The 12,534-nt window shown below is 51.0% G+C and overlaps 1 long non-coding RNA gene across 1 annotated transcript; it reads left to right on the forward strand.

The window, feature by feature from the left end:
- Window positions 1-6,538: 6,538 nt before the first annotated feature.
- LOC113599116 (uncharacterized) lies at window positions 6,539-7,471 on the forward strand. The gene is made up of 2 exons (XR_003419848.2): window positions 6,539-6,615; window positions 7,151-7,471. It is a non-coding gene; the product is annotated as an uncharacterized LOC113599116 (long non-coding RNA).
- The last annotated feature ends 5,063 nt before the right edge of the window (window positions 7,472-12,534 follow it).

Genomic DNA, 12,534 nt, shown 5'->3' on the forward strand with positions numbered 1-12,534 from the left:
CCCATGTCTAGCCGTGATTGTACAGAGTCTCCCAAAGCAGCGATTCCTGATTTGCCTTAGAACATCTTCTATAGCAGTGGAAAGGATTTTTAAAATATTCAGTTGATTCAGGCAGCAACCAGAACATCCTCTGGCCTGAGTGCTGTCTGCGAGTCTCTTGCTTGTTACAGTAACTTTCCTCTACGACTGATTTCAGTTTCCATTTGCAAATGTAACCGCCACCTGTGTCTTCTCCTCGTGATTGGATTTCTGCATCATATTCCTGCATCACAGCCGCCCAGGAACCTCAAAGCTGGGGTGTCTATCCTCAAATCATTTAGCCAGCTCTCCCCCACACAAGGTTTACGTATCTTAATTTTGTTCCCAGTTTCCGACCCAAATCATCCTGCCCTGATCTGTCCTCAAACTCTGCCCATTGATAATGTTGCTGATTGTTGAATGCTCTTACCCGTGACTCCGTTTCCTGGTTTTTTGTTTTTGTTTGTGTTTGTGTTTTTGTTTTGTTTTGTTTTGGTTTTTCTAAGCAGATTCTTAGGGGTTGCACTCAGCTAAGCAGGTTGGGTGATGGTTGGAGAGCTTCCTAGTTAACTGGGTCGTGCACAGTAGCTATAGCGATCTTCATGCTTGTCTCCTTGGGATAGTCACGTCCTAAGAAAACCAGGTCAGGTCAGAATGGAAGAGGATTGGGGATGCTTTTCCCTCCTGGCTCTCTACTGAAGAATGTCAACTCTGGGACCGCGGAGAAACATTTCCCCAAGTGAGTTCCATTTGGTCCACACAGCTCCGTGACATGTGAGCCCCTTGTCATCAGTTCTTGGTCGAGGATGGTAGAAAGGATAAAGAGGGAGGAGGTCATGGTCATTGACACCACGGAGAAGGCACAAGGAAGAGAAGTGGTCACGGTCAATGGAATGACATCCATAGCAGAGCCAGGCTGGCTCCCTCGGAAGATCCTAGTGGGCTCCCCAGGGTGTGGGTGCTGTCCGGAACCCCCAGATATTCCACCTTGGGTACTCACAAGGAGGTCCTCTGTTCGGGTTGTGGCTTTGAGTTTGCAAGTCTGTCATATTCTGTCTCCTGGACTCAGGAGAGGATGGCAACGCATGGGGTGGCTCCCTTCTCTTCGTCTTGGGGACCTTCAGCCCATGGACAGACCAGTACAGTTTTGCAGAGCCTGCTGGGAGGCCCTGGGAAGAAGAACCTCAGACTGAGGTTCTGAGATACAGTTCCCAGCTGCTGCTTCTCATAAAGGACCAACACCGCAGGCTGCTTCTTCCACCCAATCTCTTGCCTGTTGAGTTCTTCAATCTCAGGCCCTATGATAGAGACCAATTGTGGGCTATCATGTGCACAAACATCCTTATGCTCCTGTGTGTTTCCCAGCCTCCCTTACAGTTAAGTTGGGGCCATGTTGACTGGTTCTAGTTAATGAGCTGTGGGCAGAACGGATGTCGGTGATTTCCAGGATGGCACCTGAGAACATCCCATGATATTATCGAGCCCCCTTTTTCCCTCCCATGGCAACAGTGGGAGCTGCAACTCGAGGATGGCAGTGTTGCATGACAGAGGAGCCTGGGTCCCCGAGTCACCCCTGGAGGAGTGCCGCTTGACCCACTGGGGTAGGCAGAATTTTAGCTGCCATGACCTTTGCCTCTGGTGTTATGTCCATGAATATATTACATACATTACATGGCAAAAAGGGCTTTGCAGGTATAATTCAGATTACTAATCAGATAGGGAGATTATCCTGGCTGATCTGGATACACCCAGAGAAGTCACACTAGCCCTAAAAGCAGAAGGGGAAGGCAGAGAGATGTGGGGAAGGGAAGTCAGAAAGATTTGTAGAGTAAAAAGGACTTGATGTGCCGTTGCTGGCTTTGAAGATGGAAGAGGCCATGAACTAGGGAATGTGGGCAGCTTCTAAAGGCTGAAAATGACTTAGGCCAACAACCAGAGAGGAAATGGGGACCCCAGTCCTATGATCTGCCAATAACCCCAATGAACTTGGAAGCAATTCTTCTCAGAGCTTTCTGATAAAGAGCCCTCCTAGGGGTGCCTGGGTGGCTCAGTCTGTTAAATGTCCGACTTTGGGCTCAAGTCATGATTTCACGGTTTGTGAGTTAGAGCCTCGGATCAGGCTCTGTGCTGACAGCTCAGAGACTGGAGCCTGTTTCAGAGTCTGCGTCTCCCTCTCTCTCTGCCCCTCCCCTGCTTGTGCTCTTTCTCTTTCTCAAAAATAAACAGTAAAAAAAAAAAAAAAAAAAAAAAGAACCCATGGGGTGCCTGGGTGGCTCGGTCAGTTAAGCGTCCGACTTCAGCTCAGGTCATGATCTCATGGTTTGTGAGTTCGAGCCCTGTGTCGGGCTCTGTGCTGACAGCCTGGAGCCTGGAGCCTGCTTCGGATCTGTGTCTCCTTCTCTCTCTGCCCCTCCCCAACTTGTGCTCTGTCTCTCTATGTCTCTCAAAACATAAATAAATGTAAAAAAAAAATTATAAAAAAAAGAACCCTCCTGGCCAACACTTTGATTTTGGCCTTGTGATACCCTAAGTAGAGGATGCAGTCAAATCCCCACTTGGACATCTCAACTATTATAAGACAATAAATGGTTCTATCTATCTATCTATCTATTTATATTTTACAGAGAGAGAGCACAAGTGGGGGAGAGGGGGAGAGAGAGAGACAGAGACAGAGACAGAGAATCTTAAGCAGGCTCCACGCTGAATGTGGAGCCCTACACGGGTCTCGATCCCGTGACCTTGGGATCATGACCTGAGCCAAAATCAAGAGTCAGACACCCAACCGACTGAGCCCCCCAGGTGCCCCAATAAATGGTATTTTTAACAAGCTGCTACTTTTGTGGTCATTAGCAATGGCAATACTAGAAAATGAACACACCTAGATGCGATTTTGTGTGTGTAAGGAAAAATCCTTCCAGCCAGTGAGATGCTAGAGCCTCCCTGTTGTAGCAGCTAACGATGCTTATTCTGATGAATGCAGCGCCCCCCACCCCGTGTGCAGGGAGCAGAGCTCCATGCAGGCCATGAGGCACAGGAGAGGATGAGGACACTGCTCCTGAGGCATCTGAGTGTCTGCTTAGGTCTCCTGGGGATCCCACAGGGTCAACAGAGGTGGGTGCTCCACCAGGAGTGAGCTCAGGCCTCTTGAACCCTCGGGAGCAGGAATGTGGCCCAAGAAGAGAAGCCTAGCGGGGAGAAAGGCAGGTCTCCCAAGATCACATAGCAAAATAGCAGCAGAGCCGAAGCCGGAAGCCAGGCCTCCTGACTCGAAGGCCTGGGCTGTGTGCCCAAGCTGGGTGCTAGTGAGATTCGCATGGGAGCGTGCACGCGTGTGTGAGCTCCAGGTGCACGTGCACGGGCTCCACGTGTGCTCGCCAGGCCGGATTCCTCCTTCCCCAGCTCCCGGATCTCCAGGGTTAATGCTCCACTCAGGAGGCTGAGAACAGCCTCTCCCCTTTGGTAATTGAAATCAATTTCTCAGCCTTATCTTTAGGAAACCTATATAGTCTAGACTGTAATCTGAAAGCCTGGGCTCGGGCAACTTTTAAATGAAAACTCCTCTGCGAGGAGGCGGAGGGGGGGAGGGAACAAGTGGCTTGCCTCTTCCCACAATTTCTCAAGGAGCGTATGAGTGTGGAGGTGATGTCTCTCTTCTTTTTCCGGGTATTTGGCTTCTGAGTACGTGAGAAGGTGTTTGAAAATGTGTGAGCATATATGTGTGCGAGGATGTGAGTGTGTGGTGGTGCGGGGTGTGGTAGAGTGTGTTAGGATGGGGGAAGATGTGTGTGTGTGTGTGGCTGGACACAGGTGGGGAGGCCCCCTCTTTGTGTTTATTTTTGCCTCTGAGCCTGTGAGTATACGGTGTAGGAAATGGCAGAGAATGTGTTCTCAAGTGCAGATGTGTGTGTGCAGGTGCCTATGGGAAAATTCGTGGGCTTGTAAATACGTGTGGGATCAGAGAATGCATATTTATGTGTCTCATCTGAGAAAGCATTCCTCCTGGGCCTCACCTCTGAATTCCCCCAGGCCGGGAGCAGTTTCTTTTTTCTTTTCTTTCTTTCTTTTTTTTTTTTTTTAAATTTTTATTTATTTATTCTGAGAGAGAGCGAGTGAGCAAGCAGGGGAGGTGTAGAGAGAGGAAGAGAGAGAGAGAATCCCAAGCAGGCATCAGCGCAGAGCCCGAGGTGGGGCTCGAACTCATGAACCATGAGATCACGACCTGAGCCGAAACCAAGAGTTGGATGCTTCACCGACTGAGCCATCCAGGCGCCCCAGGAACAGTTCCTTTTAATGCCTCCAGTGGCCTGACTACACTGCTGCTCATCCCTGAAAACCATCCTAGCCCTCCGGCTTTCCCCTGTGCCCCCGGGGAGGAGGAAAGGCCCTTGATTTGTCTACTCTGGAGAACCCTGTCCTTCCCCAAGCCCTGGCAAGGTTCCATCCAGACGGTTCCTCTCTAAAGGATGATGTGCCTGTGGGCAGGGGCCCTGGCTAGATCTCAGCCTCCGGGGGAGGCCTCTGGGTGTCACTCAGCAAGTGGATGTTCCGCTTGCCAAAGCTGTGGCATTAGACACAGAGGCCCACGCAGGTGAGGACAGCTTCCTCCCCGCCCCTCCCCCAGCAAAGGGTCCCCCACCCTCCCCGAATCCCCATGGATTTCTCATTTGAAGTCAATCAGCCTTGAAATCCCTGCCAGTGCCTGCAGGGTAATTATGGGGCTGGTAATCAATGCCAGACTCTCAGCTGCCCTGGGTGGGAACGGCACAGTTGCCCTGGACTCCAGAAAACACTGGAAGTGGTAGTAACAGCCGGGATTGGGAGGGTCTGGCCTGGAAATAGCCTCCGGCTCGGATGGGGAGGAGTTGGGAAGGAGGGAGGTTGGCGTTGGAGCTGCTTCCCAGCAAGGCCTGGGGGCAGAGGTGGCTGTGGCACCAGAGAGGACAGGCATTTCCCTACCCTGTGACTGGGGGAAGCGTGGGGCACTGTGGGAAGGGCTGCGCGTGGAGGCAAGGACGGCACAGGTACCAAGTTAGCATCAGCCCCTGAAATGTCTGAGATCGGGACCTCTGGCCTTCTATCTGAGTTCTGTCCCCCATGAAGCTACCTGGGCCCTGATTACTTTGGTAAGTGACAGTGATGGGGGTGGGTAGAGCGGCCGCAGCTGTGGTGAGGGGTGACGGTGGCGTCAGGAATAGGAGGCTGTAACAGGTGACTTGAAGAAAGTGGGGAAGGGGAGTGGGGATGGTTATGGCGGAGCTGGAAGGACTGGTGGTGTTGGCGGGGCTGGCGGGGGGGGGGACGCTGTGCTGAAACTGATGATGCTGGCTGTTGGTGGCGATGGCGACCGTGGCGGGGTATGGGAAGTGTGACAATGGCAGTGAGATCGTGGTGAGGGAGAGGGTACCCAAGGGTGGTGACAACTTTTGAAGAAGGAACCAGAGGCGGGGGTGTGTGCACACGACTGGACACGACCCACAGGAATGGGGTGAGGAGACGGGGGCCCTGAAGAAGGGGGTGGTGCCTGCCGGTGATGGCCAGGTGGAGAGGGTTTGAACCGAGAGAGCTGTCCCTAGCGTCGGCAGTGTGCTAAGGTGCCAGGGGCTCAAGTCAGGCAGAGGGCCGCCGATTCAGCAGCCAAGGGATTTTTTGGGCCCCCTTGTGGCATGAAAGTCAGGAAGGTGGAGCTTGGATCCTAGAGAAATAGCTCAACTGGAATCAGGAGCCCAAGCAGAGAGCCGGGTAGGTGATCGGAGGATAAGCTGCGATTCTAAAGGCCAGCGGTGTAGATGCCAGTCTGAGAGGGGTGAAAATGTCCCCCGGCCTTGGGGACTTGCCAGGATTTAGGTCCTGGCATCCCGTATAGCTCCTGCCCTGGTGCTTTGGGTTTTGCCAGCCTTCGTACCCTTTGTTCCTCCAGAGAACTTTATTGTCAAGGTCAGATCAGTGACCAAGCACCTGGGTGTCTCTTTGCTGCCGAAACAGACTCAGAACCCGGTGTCCTAGAGGAGGCTGAGGGTGCTACACAGTGTATGAAAGCCCCAGACTCCGGCTTGGGCTCGCATCTGCTTTCCCTTTTGCGGCATTGTCCTGTGATGAAGAGTTTAGGGTTGAGGATGCAAACAGACCGCGTTCAAGTCCTAGACCTGTCCCTTCCTACTTGTGTGACCTTGGATAACGTCTTTGACTCCGTCTCCTTTCCTGTAAAATGGGAGCGGTGTTACCAGCGTCCCAGATTGCTGTGAGGAGTGCGTGGCAGAGACTGAGGTGGCCCCAGTAGTCCCACCCTCTTGGAGTTCCTGTTCTTGTACAGTCTCCCTCCTGTGGGCATGGGTGGGACCTGTTCTAGCCAATAGAACCATCTTATGTCATATAATCATAGAAGCAACTATGTATGTAATACATGTGTGTATGTAATATGCATGTAATCATATATGTAATCTATGCATGTCATAATATGTATGTATGTAATCTACGTATGTACTATAATCAGAGAAGTAACTTCTGTCCGTTAGAAACAACACTTACTTCATCAAAGCCAGCAGGGCAGAGAGTCTCTGAGCCACATGGGAGAGGTTTGAAGGAAGGGCAGAAGGCAAGGTACGGGGTCAGTGCCAGCCTATCCAGCCTGCCAGGTGGCCGCTCCTACAGCACCAGTGGACTTTTGTCCCCATGCACAGCCTGACCACATCCCTCCCGTAGACGCCGGGAGGCCTTCTCTTAGGCACTGCCTCCTGAGCCTCTCTAGAGGCCACTGTACCCAGAAACAAGGCCCCCAGGTGGCCCCAGGACAAGCCTCAGTGCCCACGCTCAGAAACAGCACCTTGGGGGGCCAGTGTCAGGCTTAGGGTGACTCTGTAAATCAGAGCATTTTGATGCATAAAATCTGGAAACGCAAGTCTATGAATCGTAATCGAGCATGACGAAATCTCATCAGCAGAAGTAAATATGAAATTCGAGATGACAGGGAGAGGCACAGATGTGTTCCCGAGTTCCCGCCCCACCCCCTCCCCTCAGCTCTGGCTCCTAGTGCTACCCCCAGATTTATTCTCTGCATACACCAAATTAACCTCAGGTGCCTCTGATGGCTCAGCTCAGCCACCACATCCCTCTCTCCACCTTTCTGTCCCTTTAGGAGCCGGGACGTTTCCTCCCGCCTGATGCCTCTGTGACAGGAGCCAGCTCAACTTTGCTGTTCCTTTGGGCGTAGACCATTGGCTGGGAAAGAGCTGGTAACAGTGGGCATTTATTTACGAAAAGGCCTGTGCTGAATGCCTTTCCTGCCCTCCCTGGAGGGTTGTCTCCACCAGCTTTCTGCTCCTCCTCCCAGAAGGCCCATCCCAACCAGGACGGGCTCCTGCACAGCGATGGCCCTCTAACCCTTACTGTCACCCCCCAAGGGCCTGCATGAGCACCCCAGAGAGCCAGAGGACGGCTTAAAACCATGTTGCCCAGAGTGTGTTCTGTTGAGCGTGTTTGGGGAAAAGTGGGTGTGGACAAATAAGCTTGGGCAGTGCTGGTTAAACGAAGGCAGGCAGGTTTCCTTCTCGCAGGCCTTCTCTGAGCCTTTACTGTCCTAATCTGAAATGTACAGTTCCAGGACGGGGCTGGGGCAGACAGGCTTTCACAAACTTACTTGGCCATCGGCAACATTCTAGCCACAGCCCATCCTGGCCCCAGCATCTCCTCGGGCGAATATTCCCTTTAGATAATGTTCATAGAAGACCGTGAGGCCCATTCCCTGATTGTAGGGCCATCTGGGTCCCAAGCAGGAGCCCAGGTTGGGGGTAGGCCGGAGTGTCTCAGCCTTCTGACCTCTGAAAGAGCAGTGACTATAAGTCTATGGCAGGTTGGGAAGGGGATGGGCCAGGGGGTGGCTTCCCTCAAGGGGGATCTGTCTGTAGAGAGGCTGACCATTTATCAGAGTGAGTCACCAGTATGTGAGTGCATGTGCACGTGTGTATGTGTGCATGCACGGACATACATGTGTGTGAGCCAGTTATGATGGTAATTCAGCACCTCCAACGTGCAGGCCTGGCATGGCACCGGGCCTGGAGCAGAGAGTACAGACCTCGTCTTGGGAAACTCCTCTTCAGGTGGGTGAGCTGAAATCCCAAGGCTGACAACGTCCTCGGACTAACGGAGGAAGCACTTCTGGCCTTTCCGGGGCCCCAGTCTTCCTTTTAGGAATCTGCAATTCCACGGGGAAGAAAACAACCCACAGAAGGAACACATTCGCGGAGCACATGAAGATGCAACCCTGCACACAATCAGTGTGCACACAAAGCTTAACATGTATCTATGCACACATGCTACGGTGGGCAGAATTCTAAGATGGCCTCCAAACCTTGTATGATCTCCTCTTCTTAAGTATGGGTGGGACCTGTGAGTATGGTGGGTACTACACCCTGTGACCAGGTTATGTTTTATGGCAAAAGTGAAGGGATTTTCCAGATGTAATTAAGGTCCCTAATCAGTTGACTGTGTTAATAGGAAAGGTGGGCCTGACCTAATCAGTTGAGGCCATAAATGAAGGTCTAGAGGTCAGAGAGAGAGAGAGAGAGAGAGAGAGAGAGAGATTCTTCTGCAAACTTTGCAAAAGCATGCTGCCATGAGCTCGACAGCTACAAGGAAAGGCATTCTGCCAACAACCACATGAACTTGGAAGACGACCCTGCACCTCAGATGAATTCGCAGCCCAGGCCAACCCCTTGGATGCAGCCTTGTGAGACCATCTGCAGAGGATCGGCTGGGCTGTGCCTGAATTCCTGACTCATGGGAAGTATGAGATAATACTTGAGTGCTGTTTTCAGCTGCCAAATTTGTGGCAATTTGTGGTATTGCTATGCAGCTTTCAAAACTAATACACAAACTCTCCATTCAGTGAAGGTACGTATACCCAGAGACATCCATCCATACAGAGACGCACCTATACGCAGACATATAAATATTCACGCCTCTCCATTTTCAGGTACACCGTGCTCACAGATGTAAAAACATATTTATATGCATAAACATATATACATACACAAGCACATACACATTCTTAGTTATACACACACACACACACACACACACACACACACACACACATTTCACACATTTGCATCCATAAACACAGAGGTAGGCTTGTACACAATCTATACAGCCACATTTACGTGAACATTCAGACGCAGTAGATGCATATGCACACACATAACAGTGAAGAACATTATAAAATACTTTCTATGTGCCAGGCACTGGTCTAAGTTCCTCGTACATATAAACCCACTTCAATACTTCCACAGATATAGAGGAGCATATAGATGCTGATCTTCCTACCACGGAACTTCTGTAAAATACCACACCACTGTATACTACAGGGGCCCAAAGTGAAGACGTTTCTCAGCTGGAGCAATTTCTCAGGGCGGATTCTGGTGGAGCGTTTTCCCTCTCCCTAAGTGTCTGGCAGGTAAGTTAAGACCTTCCACTCCTTTCCCCTGCCCAGGGAGGGGCCCAGAAGTCACCCCCACTCTCTCCACTAGGTGGTGCTAGACCAGCATCTTTGGGTTTGATGGGCAGACTCCTGGCAGGCGCTGGGGAGCCGAGCTTAAGTCCTGGTTAAGGAAAGACAGACAGGAGAAAGAAAAAAACTCCTGGCCACAACATCCCAATCTCCATCTGTTCCCTTTCTGTCCAACATAGCCAATATGTTCCGGGACCAGTGGTGCCCTCCTCGGCTGGGGGCTTGGGTGACCGTGCTGGTAGGTCCTAGCCTTGCCTAACACCCTGCTGAGGACAACCAGACAACTAAGCCCCTGGTTGTTTCTCATCTCAAGACTTCCTTCCTTCCTTCCTTCCTTCCTTCCTTCCTTCCTCCCTCCCTCCCTCCCATCCTCCCTCTCTCTCTCTCTTTTTCTTTCTTTCTTTCTTTCTTTCTTTCTTTCTTTCTTTCTTCTTTCTTTCTTTCTTTCTCTTTTAATGTTTATTTATTTTTGAGAGAGAGAGAGAGAGAGAGACAGAGCATGAGTAGAGGAGGAGCAGAGAGAGAGGGAGACACAGAATCCGAAGCAGGCTCCAGGCTCTGAGTGTCAGCACAGAGCCCGACGTGGGGTTCGAACTCATGAGCCTTGAGACGTGACCTGAGCAGAAGTCAGACACACAACCGACTGAGTCACCCAGGTGCCCCAAGACTCTACTCATTTATTTAACAAACCCTATGCACCATTTATTTTGATCTAGGCACTGTCCCACGTTCTTACAAATATTAACACATGGAATCCTCATAACAACCCTATGATGTAGGTACTCTTACCATGTCATTTACTGATGAGGAAACTGAGGCACAGAGAGGTTATGTGACTTGCCCAAACTCACAGAGCTAGCAAATGGTGGGAAGAAAGGAGAGAGGGCAAGGAATCTTCACCCCATTTTAGAAATGGAGAAACTGGATAGCCCAGCACAAAGGCTAAAGAGGCAGTGGAGGTATCTGACCTTGAACTCAGAACTCAAGTCCAGTGCTGGGCTTTTTTTTCCTGAACCCTGAATTGCATGAAGATTAAAGCTGAGGCTGTAGCTGAGTGGGGGGACTGTGACAGTAGCAGAAGAGAGCTTTCTTTACATGCTCCAGTGACCCCTCACTAGGGATCTGGAGTCCAGGAAGCAACTTCCTGGCCAAGAAGTGCTCTTTTCAGGAATTTCATGTGGATTCTGCATAAAGGCATAAAAGGTAGGGCCAGCTCCCAGCTGAGGCCCAGCCGCGGGTGAGTCTATAGACTCAGACGCTGGAACGGGCCTTTTACAAGATACACAACCCATTCTACACTCAATTGCGTCCCATAAATCAGGTTAACCTTTTCAACGCAGCTCGGAGAAAATTAATTACTCATATCGGAGCACATGACCTTTTTCCCGGGCAGGATGAGCCGAGCTGCTCCTAAGCACTGGGCTCCCTGTTCTCTACACTGCGGCATCCCAGCCGTTAGGAACCTACCCAGCAGCCCAAGCATTCAACCAAGGACAGCCAGTTACTTACATGTTTCCCAGGGGTGACCATGCTGGGTGACTCAGCACCCCTTCTAGTGACCAGGTCCTTCACAATGGGCTATCTGGGGCTGATGATAGGGAAGGACAACCGTCCCTGTCCTTCTTGCAAGCCCTGGCTTGGCTGAGCAGGGGGAGGGAAGGAAGGAAGGAAGGAAGGAAGGAAGGAAGGAAGGAAGGAAGGAAGGAAGGAAGGAAGGAAGGAAGAAAAGCATTTGAGGATTCTACATTCCCTTCTGGGGAGAGTTTTTCTAGTCTGAGAGGACCTCCATTGGGATCAGATAGTAAGTTTCCCACTCAGGGAACCCCCTGGCCTCACCCCACACTCTGACACCATCCAATCAGCTCATCAACATCTGACTAATTGACCATCCTACCATCCAAGCAATCTCACCCAACAATCCAAGCAAACAGACATTCACTACCCACCTAACGAGCCAGTAGGCAACCGGGCAGAAAGTTTGTATTGAATTCTTGCTTTGTGCAGCCCTGGGGGAATGCAGGTGAAAAAGAGGACACGGGTCCTGTCCTCCAGAGGCTTATGGTTTAGTTGGGGACACAGCACTTCAAGGAGGGGACAAGACAGCGCAGAATTATTGAAGATGTGAGGACAGGCACGGGATGAATTGTGGAACTTTCTGTTCTTGTAGGGGTTGGTTAGTGTATTTATTTTCAGTGCCTCTAATTGTCAGCTGCTGGCAACAAGGAGCAGGCCATTCAGTCACCTGGAGTTTCCTCTTGACCATTATCCCAACCACACATGTGTGTCCTGTGGTGAAGACAGGGTCCTCCTGGCTTTCGAGTTGGACAAACTTTCCATTTGAATCCTGGCTCTGCCTTTAATTAGCTGACAGTCCTTGAGCAAGTTGCTTTGCCTTGGAGCCTTCATTTTCTTGTCCAAAAAATGGGTATAATAAGACCTACCTTATAGGGATGTTGTGAGAATTAGCGAAATGATGCCTGCATAATGCTTAGTACGGCTCCCTGCACATAGTAAGTGCTCATTAAAGGTCAGCTAGGATTATTACTGTCAGCTACCAGTATGACTTCTGGCATACCAGTGAACCCAGTTCTTAACCTGAAGCTGGAGAGATCATGTGCTTTGAAGTAAGTGCCTTGGGATACACTGAAAGTGTGTGCCAACCAGCTTGCTTTTAGGGATTCTGAGGCCAAGAGGCCTGTGTTATGTTTTAGAGGAAAAATGGTGGAGCGGCCTGGACTGATGTGTTTGTGCTCCTGACCGTGGGTGGGACCCAGAGTCTCACTGTCCTCGCTTCACTAAAGGAAGGACATTCAGTGACTGGATCTGAATGTAAGAAGCCTTTCTTCCCGTTCCCCCATGTTGTGGAGATCTAGATGCCACAGGATCACCTGCCTGGGGGAACACTGGCGTTTATACGCACACTGCTGTCTGTGGCCCCAGCCTGGGGGATTCCTTAGATGGTGATGTGTAGGAGGATGGGGCCAGGGAGAGGGGACATGGCAGCAGGGGCTGGC

The sequence above is a fragment of the Acinonyx jubatus genome, chromosome C1, assembly GCF_027475565.1.
Source record: "Acinonyx jubatus isolate Ajub_Pintada_27869175 chromosome C1, VMU_Ajub_asm_v1.0, whole genome shotgun sequence".
Classification (NCBI taxonomy): Eukaryota; Metazoa; Chordata; class Mammalia; order Carnivora; family Felidae; genus Acinonyx; species Acinonyx jubatus.